This window comes from Carcharodon carcharias, chromosome 10 (assembly GCF_017639515.1).
Source record: "Carcharodon carcharias isolate sCarCar2 chromosome 10, sCarCar2.pri, whole genome shotgun sequence".
Classification (NCBI taxonomy): domain Eukaryota; kingdom Metazoa; phylum Chordata; class Chondrichthyes; order Lamniformes; family Lamnidae; genus Carcharodon; species Carcharodon carcharias.
In genome coordinates, this window is record NC_054476.1 from 101,054,599 (window position 1) to 101,068,335 (window position 13,737).

Genomic DNA, 13,737 nt, shown 5'->3' on the forward strand with positions numbered 1-13,737 from the left:
TGTCCAGCCAGGTGCCTCCATCACTCTCTTCTCCATCATCTTCACTCTTTCTATAAACCATGAAGCATACAGCCAGTTCACCAGGCTCCATGTTCCTGATGTACTCCTCCTGCAGGATGAAAGAGAGAGGCGCGGGTTAGGATGGGTGTACTAAGAACCTCTCTTGGTTAAGTCTGAAGGCCTCTTAATGCTTTCCCGGAGAGTGCTGGACACCACTTGGATGGCCAGAGTTTAGTGCACTGCTTGGCTGCCTGAGACCCCATCCACCTCCGCCCCATTCCACCTGACTGATTGGCGGCAGCTTTGCCCAGTGGGCTGCATGCTGTGCTCTCAGCTCAGGCATTCTCCTAACCCACACTGCAAGGCTGCACTGTTCGCTTGAACCATGGGGGAGGCTGGTCCAAACCGGGATTTTGACATTGCAAGGGGCTGTGAGTGTCTCCAGCAGTGACTGCTCCACGGCCAGTCTTAGCAAGGAGATTGTACAATGTGCGCAGTCTGTGTGTGTGGAGCACTCGGTGGCACTTTCATGCCTCTGCGTTGCTCGTGTGGGCAGATAAACTAGAGGGCTGACTCCAGTCATGTCAATGTGGTTGCGTCTGAACAGTCTCAGCTCCGGAGGAATGGTCACTTTATACAAGGTTTCCCTAATGAGTGGCCACTTCCCTCACCCACCACCCCAACTACCCCACATGTGCTTATGAGCTACCATCAACTGCAGGGCAGCCCTTGTTTCACCCCCCCGACCCCAAGGCGCCTCAACCTTGAAGTCAAATAGGCCACCTGGTGAACGCTGCGCAATGTTACAGTGCACTCACCTCCAAGTTCCCCTCAAAGTGCAACCCGTCAGGTGCACACCTATGATATGCTGCTGTGAAACACTTCGACATGCTTTCCTGCCGATGTGGATGGACAATCCAGCGGGGGTGGGGGGGAACGAATCCGGCAGGCTGGCCTTATAATGATGTGCAGTTACATTACAATGAGGTTCCTGACATCCAATGGCGGGAAATGTTGCCTGCCATCGGCGGGCGGAGTGGACGATCACAAACTGGTTTCACAACGCCATGAAACCAATTTTTGGCCTTCTTGTCATATTGTCCACTTATGCTACTGAACATTCCCAATGCCAACGGCCATGGAAAATCCCGGCCTCTATGTCTATCAATTTCTGTGTGTCTGAGAGTCACTCTCTGTATTTGTCTGCTTCCCTGTGTGTGTCTACCTCTGTTTCTGTTTGAGTCTCTGTGTGTGAGTCTCTGTACATGTGACTGTGTATCTGTCTATCTCTCTGTGAGAGTCTCTGCCTGTGTGTGTGTGTATGAGTCTCTGTGCATGTGTGTGTATCGGAAAGAGAGTCTTTATGTTGTGTGTGTGTGTGAGAGATTCTGTGTGTGTGAGAGTCTGTGTGTGTGTCTGAGTCTGTGTTTGTGTGAGTCTCCGTGTTTGTGTGTGTGAGAGTCTCTGTGTTTGTGTGAGTCCGTGTTTGTGTGTGTGTGTGTGTGTGAGTCCCTGTGTTTGTGTGAGTCCCTGTGTTTGTGTGTGTGTGTTCCATGTGGTGGGTTAAAGGACTTCTGCCTGAAGCCTTTGTTTCACAAAGAATAATATCAGAGGTCACATGATTCAGAGAACACATGACTATGGCAAGCCACAGTATACAACAGGCAACCATGTACAAACACATTTCTCCAAACATCCCCCTTTTCATAAAAAGGGAAAAAACACATTACACGTACTATTTGTAGTTGCAGGGTACCCATCCATATACATGGCCCATAAAGGAAGTCATCACGCTCGAACAAAAAACTGTTCACTCTAGCCTGTCTCACCTTTGTCTGTCTTTACACACACAATGTACACAATCTGTAAAGTGTTCAGGTCTTATAATAGTATGTGTCGGGGTTGTTACTGGTTGTTTGCATGGTGTCTGCTGGTTCCTGGGTGACGTTGCCTCTCCAGGGAATGTCGTTGCCCTGGTGATTGTCGCTGCTGATCCGCTGCATTTGTCTTGGGGCAGTTGACCTCTGGGACTGATGGTTGTTGTGTTCTTTGTTCAGTTGATGAAATCAGCTCTTTCACATTGGCTGTCTGTTGTAAAGGAGCACATTTGCATGTTGCAGTTCCAATAATGGATCTGGCCGTTCACTTTCACCGTGTACAGTCAAGGTGATAACTGCTTTACACAGATTCCAAGTTGCCAAGTGGGTTGACTTTTGTTGTTGATATCATAGTATCTCAGCACTGCATTGTCGTCACTAATTCTTTGATGCGAATGAAAGTTGGTTGTTGTTCTGTGCCCCAATACCACTGAACTTCCTTTGCAGTGAGCTTGCAAAAAGGTTGACACTCTGATGACAAATTGGGCACAAGTTTTGCTGGGTAGCTCACAAATCCAACAAATCATTGAACTGCCTTCACATCTGTTTGTTGCTGCATCTCTGTTACAGCTTACAGCTTATCAGGATCAGGGTGAAGTCCTTTAGCTGTCAGTACATGACCTATGTATTTAACTTCAGTCATCTTCCATTGCAGTTTTTTCTTATTCAGCTTCAGCTTCTTCTGGCAAGTTCTCTCCAGTAGTCTCACTAGGTTCTGATCATGGTCTGTGACAGCTTCTTCCATTGTATTTCCATATCCATAGACGAGCAGATCATCCACAATTGCTTCCAATCCTGGGAGCACGCTGACCACCTCATAATGTCTGCGTTGATATCCTTACTGAGTGTTAGAAATGCCAAACGGCATGCTCAACCATCTGTATCCCCAAATAACATCCAGAACTTAGTCAGGAAACTGCTGCTTTCATCCAGTTTCACTTGCTAATATGCATCCTTCACATCTAGGGTAGTAAAAATCTTTCCCTTGGTAAATTGCAGCAAAAGTTCTTCAATGGCTGGCATGGGGTTGGGAGATCTCTTCAACGCTTTATTGAGGTACTTCGGATCCATGCACAATCTCAGTTTTCCAGGGTTTTCCACTGCTACCATGTTGCTAGTCCAGTCTGTAGGAGTAGTCACTTTCTTGATTATTCCCACCTTTTCAAGCTCCTTCATCTGGTCTTTCAGGCTGGACTTGAGGGCAGCTGGAACTCTCCCTGGAAGATGCTGAGTTGGTCTCACATTCTTATCTACTTCAAGATGATATTCACCAGGAAGACATCCAAGGCCTGTGAAAACATCTTTATAATCTGTCAAGATTTGTTCAGTAGTCAATGGTTTTGTGCTGTGTGAAACACTGCAAAACTCTTCTGGTATATGGAGGGTTACCAGTTCAAAATTTTGACTTTTTCCAGCTGAGATGGTGGGATTTTGTTTAGTGCCTACTAACTAGGACTGTAGATCTTCTTTCTTCCCATTGTATTGGACTATCAGCTTAGTTTGCCCTCTTGGGGTGAGCATCGTTCCATCATAGAGCCTCAGCTTTACCTTCGACGGCTTCATTTTCGGGTCACCATCTTGAGCAACTTCACACAGGTTGACGAAGCTCATGATGTTGCACGTAGCACCAGTATCTGACACTTCATATTAACTTGATGCTCTCATTCTGCAGTCATCATTCCAATAGTCACAAACCATTTTTTACACTGAGACTTGACGGTGCCAATCTGTTTTAGGGAGTAGAGTGATTCATCAGAATCATCGTCTGAACCTCTCTAGCAACTACCTTTATAGGCTTGCTTTTCTTCTTTCCAGAAAACAACTTACAAAGTGATTCTGCTTCTTGTTGTTAGAGCAGTGCTTTCACCACACTGGACATGCTTCCTTTACTTGTGTGTGGTGTCCTCCTTAATATTTATACCCAGTACTCTGGCCTCAATCTTTCTGCTGACCCTTCTGTAAATAGTTTTTTTTTCCCCATTGTCTTGTGCTGGAAAACCTGAACTGCCTCTTAGCAGAGTGCAAAGCCTTGTCAATTCTCCCATCAATTCTCTTCAGTTGATGATTAACCCCCTCAGAGCTGCTTCTACACATATTAGCAGCTTCCTTGAGAGTAAATTTCTCTTTTCTCAGCAGACAGGATCTCTTGTTTCTAAGATAATCCTATCTCACGTCAGATCATCCTTCAGTTGCTCAAACTCACAAAATTCAGCTAGACGACTCAGTGCTGTCACATACTGATCAATATTCTCCCCCTCTTCCTGAGCTCCGGTGTTGCATATGTACCTTTCTTTAATAAGTAACTTTAGTAGAGGGTTCAAAGTGGGTCTTCAAGGCTTCCACTATTTCACAAGACTGGCTTTTCTGCTCCTCAGTGAGGTCTAGTGCAGTAAATCTTGTAGCACTGTCTCCTCACCACTCTTATTTGTTCAAGCTTTGTGTTTAACTCTGGCAATTCTGTAGTTCTGTCATTGAGACTGAAAGAATTTGCAATTCATTCTCAAATCTCCCTTCTTCTCTACAGGAACTGGTACTGGATTATTCAAAGCCATGCTGACTCACCCAGCAATCAATGCCCTATACAAAGTTGCATTTTGAAGTTGTAATTCCTCTCTGCTGTTGTTTACAGCTATCAGAATTCACTCAATTTCAGCTACCCACATCCAACAACACGTTTCCTGCGGTAGCTAAAAATGGTTTTTCCCTGAATCCTTTATGCACAAAAGAATTGCATCAGAGGTCACATGAGTTAAAGTTCACATGACTATGGCAAGCCACAGTACACAACTGGCAATCATGTACAGAGCCATTTCTCCAAACTGTCTGTTTGCGTATGTATATATCTTGGTTTGAGTGTCTGTGTGTTTAATTTTGTGTCTGTCTGTTTCTCTTTGTATATATGACTATCTAATGAAAATAGGATCAGTGTTAAAGCTAAATGTCCTTTCGAGAAAATTCTCTTGTCAACTTGCACATAAAATCTGGCTGCTTGAATGTGATATTGAGGGCAGGACCTTGAATTAAAAAAGACCAAATAATCAGAGTCAACACTTTACTTTGTGAGTTGAATCTTTGTGTTGGTGTTAAAGCCCCTGTAAATCCTAGATCCAGGTTTAGAATGGAGAGCAGTTTGTCTTACCATAATCAATATCAGTGGCAGATACCGTGGACATCTTTTTCACAGCACCTTATCATAACAGAACACCCCCACCTGCAACAAAAAACAACAAAGAGTTAACACCAAGCACCCAGAATACACCAAGCCTGACAGAACGAGAGAGGGAGAGATCATCAATCGCCACTGTAATGAAACATTTGTTCCTCTTTGCTTAGTGCTAGCTACCCAAATGACTAACCTGCCTTAGGCATTTAGAGCACAGGAGGGGGCCATTTGGCTCATTGTGTCATTACTGGCTCTTGTATATAACAATCCAAAATTAATCCCACTGTTGCATTCTCTCCCCCCATAGGCCTGTATCAATCCCACAATAATCCCACTGCCTTTATAAATCCAGAACAATCCTATATCCCCAATCTCTCCCCATAGTTTTGTATCAATCCCAGACTAATCCTAAGTCCCCCACCTTCTCCCCATAGCTCCATATCAATCCCAAATTAATCCCACTGCTGTGCTCTGCCATAGACCTGTATCATCCTCTGTGTCAAACATCGACCTTATTTTATGTTCAAAGCTTTCCTGCCTCAATCTCTTCCATGTGGAATTCCATGCTTCAACCACTCTCTGTGTAAAGACATTTCTATTCTCTCTCCTCACTCTCACAGTCATAGTTTTAAAGTGTTAACCCCTTATCACTGAGTTCCCAAGCGGAGGAAATAATCTTTACCACTTCACTGCATGAAAACTCTTCACATTTTCTTTAAAAAAAAGTCTCCATTAAATCTCCTCTGATCACTGACCCCATTCTTATCTCTAATTTGGCTCATGGTTTGTAAATTTTGAACAGATGTCCAAGTTAAACAGATTGATTATTGCAACTTTCCAAACAGATGTCTAGATTTTATCTGGGATTCAGCCCCTGAATTTTGACCATGATATGTCTCTGAAAAGCGAAGTGAGAGGTTTCCCCTCCCTAAGATGTTCTGGCTTTGCAGCATTGGGTCCCTGAAAACCTAGCCCCAGCTCTGTTCTGAAAACATTTTAACCAGTCCCAATCTCTACCAAACTGACAACTAATATGATGAGGGGAGGGATCTACATGAAACATAAGCAGCCTAAATGTAAACAAAACAGGGCAGGAGAACATAGGGAAGAATAAGGTAAGGGAGGACATTGACAGCAATGGAATCAATGGCGATGGAATGGGAATCTAAAAAGATGGTTAAACATAAAGTGAGGGGAAATGTCCATATGGCAATGCACACAGTGACTATAATAAAACAAGGGAGCTGGAGGCAATCATGCATTGGTAGGAACCAGACAAAGGGATTACTGAGATATGACCAGAGGAAAATCAGGATTGAGGATTAAACATTGCTGGGGTATAATATATTTAGAAAAGATAGGGAAAACAGGGAGGGAGGAACGAGCTGCATTTATGCAGGATAACATAATGGCAGCAGAGAAAAGGAACTCAGATATCAGTGAGATAAAAATAGAGATAAGAGATAGTAAAGGACTAATCACACTGATCGGTGTCATCTACAGACCATCTAATAGAGGAAGGGAGAGGGAGGAAGAAATATGTAGACAAATTAGACAATTGAGTAAAAACAGAGATTAATAATCATGAAGGAATTCAACTAATATTAATTGGACAAAAGAGGTAGATAAAGGGGATAAGATAATGGAGTTCTTAGAAAAGGACTCCTTTTGAACCAAAAAAGTACAAAGCCCAACATGAGAACGTTCACTATTGGATATCATAATGGGGAATGAGCCAGAGCAGATAAGAGAAGTAAAGGTAGGGGCAATATCGACTATACTATAGTGACTATAACATAGTGACTACAGTATAATGCACTGATAATGGAGAAGGACATAAATATGGTTGGTTAATTAATCAGAGAAAAGCTGATTGTGAGGGACAGAGAGTAAAGCTTGGAAAGGTGGGAAGTGGTGTTCCACGAGGATCGGTGCTGGGATCACTGCTTTTCACAATTCACATTAACAATTTAGGCTTTGGAATCAAAAGCACCATTTCTACATTTGTAGGTGACACCAAATTGGTGGCAAGTCAATACTGAGGAGAACTGCAACAAATTACAAGAGGACATTAATAAACATGCAGAACAAGCAAATAGTTAACAAATGATAAACAACACAGATAAATGTAAAGCTGTACATTTTGGAAGATGCAAGTCTTGGTGGGGTAGAGGAACAAAGGGATCTCGGTGTACAAATACACCAATCACTAAAAGTTGCCCCACAGGTGAGCAAGGTCATAAAATAACAAACCAACCACTTGGCTTTATTTCTTGAGGATTAGAATTGAAATGTAGGGAAGTTATGTTAAACCTGTATCAAACCTTGGCTATGTCACACTTAGAGAACAAGTGCAGTTCTGGACATCTAACAAGGATATAGAGGGTGCGGAGAAGATTTACAAGGGCGATAGCAGTAATGTCTGGGTATACACATCAGGAAAGAATTGTCAGGCTGGGTCTATTTTCTCTTGAAAAAAGAAGGCTGAGGGGTGACCTAATAGAGGCCTTTAAAATTACGAAAAGTTTTGATCAAGAGGATACAGAGAACATGTTTCCTCTTGTGGGGAAGAGCATAACTAGAGCCAATAACATAAGATAGTCACCAAGAAATCCAATAGGGAATTCAGAAGAAACTTCTTTACCCAGAGCATGATGAGAATGTGAAACTCACTGCCATAGGGAGTGGTTGAAGTCGATGGGATAGGTACATTTAAGGGGGAAGCTAGACAATTATATGAGGGAGAAGGGAAAGGAAAGTTAGGCTGATAGATTTAGATGAGAAAAGATGGAATGAAGCTTGAATGGATCATGATACACTGGCATGGGCTGGTTGGGCCAATTGGACTGTTTATGTGCCATGTATCATATGTAATCCTGTACTACTTATTATTAACAGATTCCTCCATGAACTCTGCACAGAACCAGACATTACCAGTTACAGCACCGTGTTTATTGAACACAGTCCTGAGGAACAACAGACCATAAAACCATAAGACGTAGGAGCAGAAGTAGGCCATTCAGCCCATCGAGTCTGTTCTGCCATTCAATGAGATCATGGCTGATCTGATAATCCTCAACTCCACTTTCCTGCCTTTTCCCCATACCTCTTGATTCACTTACTGATTAAAAATCTGTCTATCTCAGACTTGAATATACTTAACGACCCAGCCTCTACAGCCCTCTGCAGTAAAGAATTCCATAGATTCACTACCTCCCAGAGAAGAAATTCCTCCTCATCTCTCTTTTAAATGGTGCTCGCTTACTCAGAAATTATGCCCTCTGGTCATAGACTCTCCCACAAGAAAAACAACCTCTCAGCATCGACCCTGCCAAAACCCCTAAGAATCTTATAGGTTTCAATAAGGTCGCCTCTCATTGTTCTAAATTCTAATGAGTACTCGCCCAACCTACTCAACCTCTCCTCATAAGAAAATCCTTTCATACCCAGGATCAACCTAGTGAACCTTCTCTGAATTGCCTCCAACTCCAGTATATCTTTCCATAAATAAGGGGACCGAAACTATTCACAGTATTCTAAGTGTGGTCTAGCTAGTGTCTTGTATACTTTTAGCAAGACTTTCCTATTTTTATACTCCATTCCCTTTGAAATAAAGGCCAACATTCCATTTGCCTTCCCTATTACCTGTTGAACTTGTATGCTAGCTTTTTGTTATTCATGCACAAGGACCCCCAAATCCCTCCGTGCTGCAGCTTTCTGCAGTCTTTCTCCATTTAAATAATATTCAGCTCCTCTATTCTTCCTGCCAAAGTGCATAACCTCACATTTTCCCACATTTTTTCTATCTACCAAGTTTTGCCCACTCACTTAACCTGTATCCCTCTGTAAACTCTTTGTGTCATCCTCACCGCTTGCCTTCCCACCTATTTTCGTGTCATCCTCAAACTTGGCAATAGTACATTCACTTCCCTCATCCAAGTCATTAGTATATATTGTAAATAATTGTGGCCCCAGCACTGATCGCTGTGGCATTCCAATAGTTGCAGGTTGTCATCCTGAAAATGCTCCCCGTATCCCAACTCTCTGTTTTCTATTAGTTAGCCAGTCCTCTAACCATGCTAACATACTACCCCCAACACCTTGGGTTCTTATCTTACTAAGTAGCCTTATATGCGGTACCTTATTGAACGCCTTTTGGAAATCCAAATATATTACGTCCATAGTTCCCCTTTATCTATCCTGCTTGTTACTTCCTCAAAGAATTCTAATATACTTGTTAGGCATGATTTCCCCTTCATGAAGCCATGCTGACCCTGCTTGATTAAAATATGCATTTCTAAATGCTTTGCTATTACATCCTTTATAATAGACTAACATTTTCCCAATGATGGATGTTAAGCTAACTGGCCTAAAGTTACGTGTTTTTTATTTCCCTCCCTTTTTGAATAAGGATGTTACATTGGCAGTTTTCCAATCCTCTGGGACTTTTCCAGAATCTAAGGATTCTCGGGAGATTACTACCAGTGCATCCACTATCTCTGCAGTTACTTCCTTTAATATCCTAGGATGCAACCCATCAGGTCCAGGTGACTTATCAGATTTAGCCCCATTAGTTTCCCGAGCAATTTTTCTTTAGTGATAGTTATTGTATTTAAGTCCTCCCTCCCTTTTGCCCCATGATTATTTTGTATTTTTGGAATGTTATTAGTATCTTCTAGTATGAAGACTGATGCAAAGTATTTATTCAATTCCTCTGCCAATCCCTGGTTCCCCATTATTATTTCCCCAGCCTCATCCTCTAAGGGGCAGATGTACACTTTGGCCTCTCCCTTCCGCTTTATGTATTTAAAGAAGCTCTTGCACCGTGTTCATTGAAAACGAACCTGGGGAACGACAGCAACGTGTTTATCGAACACAGTCCTGGGAAATAACAGCGCAATGTTTATTGTACACAGTCCTGGGTGAGAATAGCACCATGTTTATTGAACATAGTCCTAAGTGAGAACAGCGCTGTGTTTATTGAGCATAGCCCTGGGGAACAACAGCATCATGTTTATAGAACACAGATCTGGGGGATAACAGCACTATGTTTATTGAACACAGACCTAGACAATAACAGCACATTGTTTATTAAACACACTCCTGGGTGATAACAACACCATGTTTATTGAACACCGTCCTGGGGGATTACAGCACCATGTTTATAGAACACAGTACTGGGGATAACAACACTGTGTTTATTGGACACAATCCTATGGGAATAACAGCACCATGTTTATTGAACAAAGACCTGGGGAAAACAGCACCGTGTTTATTGAACACAGTACTGGGGAACAACAACAGCATGTTTATTGAACACATTCCTAGGGAACAACAGCACCATATTTGTTCAACACAGCGCTGGGGACAAAAACAACATGTTTATAAAACATAGTCTTGGCCGACAACAATATTATGCTTATTGAACACAGTGCTGGGGAACAACAACACTATGTGCATTGAACACAGTCCTGGGGAACAACAGCACCGTGTTTATTGAACACAGTCCTGGGGGAATAACAACATGATGTTTTCAACACAGTCCTGGGGAATGACAACGCAAAGTTTATTGAACACAGACCTGAGCAGAACTGCACCATGCCTATTCAACAAAGTGCTTGGGAACAACAGCATTTTGTTTACTGAACACAGCCCTGGGGACAAAAGCACCATGTTTATTAAACGTAGGCCTTGCCGACTTCAACACTAAGATTATTGAACACAGTTCTGGGGGACAATAACACCCTTTTTATACAGCATAATCCTAGCAGACAAGCACACCATGTTTACTGAAAGCAGTCCTGGGGAACAACAGCACCGTGCCTATTGAACACAGCCCTGGGGGACAACAACACTCTGGTTACAGAACACAGATCATCCGACAACATACCATTTTATTGAAAACAGTTCTGGCCGACAACAATACTATGTTTATTGAACACAGTCCTGGGGAACAACAACGCTGTGTGTATTGAACACAGCCCTGGGGGACACCAGAACCACATTCATTGAAAACTGTCCCAGGGGACAACAGCATCATGTTTATAGATCACAGTCCTGGCAGACAACAACACTATGTTTATTGAACAGTCACCTGGCAGACAACAAAACCATGTGCATTGAACACAGTCCTGGGGGACACCAGCACCACATTTATTGAAAACTGTCCCAGGGGATAACAGTATCATGTTTATTGATCACAGTCCTGGCAGACAACAAAACCATATTTATTGAACACAGTCATGAGGAACAACAACACTATGTGTAATGAACACAGTCCTGGGGGACAATAACACCATGTTTATGAAACACAGTCCTGGTAGACAACAACAACATGTGTATTGAACACAGACCTGGGGTCCAACAACACTGTGTTTACAGAACACAGTCCTGGCTGAAAACAACACCATGTTTATTAAACACACTCCTGACAGACAACAAAACCATGTTTATTAAACACATTCCTGGCTGATAACAATACTATGTTTATGGAACACAGACCTGGGAAACAACAACATCGTATTTATAGAACACAGTCCTGGGACAGTACAACACCATGTTTATTTAACACGGTCCTGGGGAAATCAGCACCATGTGTCTGGAACACAGACCAGGCAGAAAACAATGTCATGTTTATTGAAAACAATCCTGGGGGGACAACAGCAACGTGTTTATTGAACACAGTCCTGGAGAGTTCAACACCATGTTTATTACACACAGTCCTGGCCGACAAGAACACTATGTTTATTGAACATTGTCCTGGGGAGCAACAACACCATGTGCATTGAACACAGACCTAGGGGACAACAACACCGTGCTTTTGGAACACAGTCCTGAGGACAACAGCACCATGTTTATTGAACACAGTCATGGGGGAATAAAAACACCATGTTTTTTGAACACAGTCCTGGGGAACAACAACGCAATGTTTATTGAACACAGTCCTGAGAAGAACAGTACCATGCCTATTCAGCAAAGTGCTTGGGGATAACAGCATTTTGTTACTTGAACACAGCCCCGGTGACAAAAACACCATGTTTATTAAACATAGGTCTTGCCGACATCAACATTAAGATTATTGAACACAGTTCTGGGGGACAATAACAACCTTTTTATAGAGCATAATCCTAACAGACAAGGACACAATGTTTACTGAAAGCAGTCCTGGGGAACAACAGCACCGTGCCTATTGAATACAGTCCAGGGGGACAACAACACTCTGGTTACAGAACACAGATCATCCGACAACATGCCATTTTATTGAACACAGTGCTGGTCGACAACAACACTATGTTTATTCAACACAGTCCTGGGGAACAACAACATCGTGTTTATAGAACTCAGTCCTGGGGACAAAAACATAATGTTTATTACACACAGTGCTTGCCGACAACAACACTATGCTGATTGCACACAGTCCTGGAGAGCAACAACACCATGTGTATTGAACACAGTCCTGGGGGACACCATTACCATGTTTATTGAAAACTGTCCCAGGGGACAACAGCAGCTTGTTTATTGAATACTACCCTGGCAGACAATAATGCTATGTTTATTGTACACAGTCCTGGGGAATAACAATACCATGTCTATTGAACACACTCCTGGCTGACAACAACACCAAGTTTATTGAACGAAGTTATGGGGACAACATCACCATGTTTATTGAAAACAGTCCTGGGGGACAACAACACAATGTTTATAACACACAGTTCTGGCTGTCAACAATGCTATGATTATTGTAGACAGTCCTGGGGAACAACAACACCATGTGTATTGAAGACAGCCCTGGGGGACACCAGAACCACATTCATTGAAAACTGTCCCAGAGGACAACAGCACCATGATAAAAACAAAAAAACTGTGGATGCTGGAAATCCAAAACAAAAACAAAAACAGAATTACCTGGAAAAACTCAGCAGGTCTGGCAACATCGGCGGACAAGAAAAGAGTTGACCTTTCGAGTCCTCATGACCCTTCGACAGAACTGTCGAAGGGTCATGAGGACTCGAAACGTCAACTCTTTTCTTGTCCGCCGATGCTGCCAGACCTGCTGAGTTTTTCCAGGTAATTCTGTTTTTGTTTTTGTTTTTGACAACAGCACCATGTTTATTGATCACAGTCCTGGCAGACAACAACACCATGTGTATTGAACACAGTCCTGGGGGACACCAGCACTACATTTATTGAAAACTGTCCCAGGGGACAACAGCACCATGTTTATAGATCACAGTCCTGGCAGACAACAAAACTATGTTTGTTGAACAGAGTCATGATGAACAACAACACTATTTGCAATGAACACAATGTTTAACACCATGTTTATGAAACACAGTCCTGGCAGACAACAGCAATTTGTTTAGTGAACACAGACCTGGGGTACAACAACATCTGTTTACAGAACACAGTCCTGGCAGAAAACAACACCATGTTTATTGAACACACTCCTGACAGACACCAACACCATGTTTATTGAACACAGTCCTGGCAGACAACAACACCATGTTTATTAAACACACTCCTGATAGACAACAAAACCATGTTTATTAAACACACTCCTGTCAGACAACAAAACCATGTTTATTGAACACAAACCTGGGAAACAACAGCACCATGTTTATTGAACACTATCTTGGGGGGATAACAGTACTGTGTTTATTGAACACAGTCCTGGGGGAAATCACAGTTCCGTGTTTA

At 42.6% G+C, this 13,737-nt stretch overlaps 1 protein-coding gene across 1 annotated transcript in view; it reads right to left on the reverse strand.

The window, feature by feature from the left end:
• nr1h3 (nuclear receptor subfamily 1, group H, member 3) overlaps positions 1–5,024 on the reverse strand; it is a 130,798-nt gene extending 125,774 nt beyond the window's left edge. Inside the window, exon 1 of the mRNA XM_041198409.1 lies at positions 5,017–5,024. The gene's annotated coding sequence lies outside the window, so the exon portion shown is untranslated. The remainder of the gene's footprint in view (positions 1–5,016) is intronic.
• Positions 5,025–13,737: the final 8,713 nt, after the last annotated feature.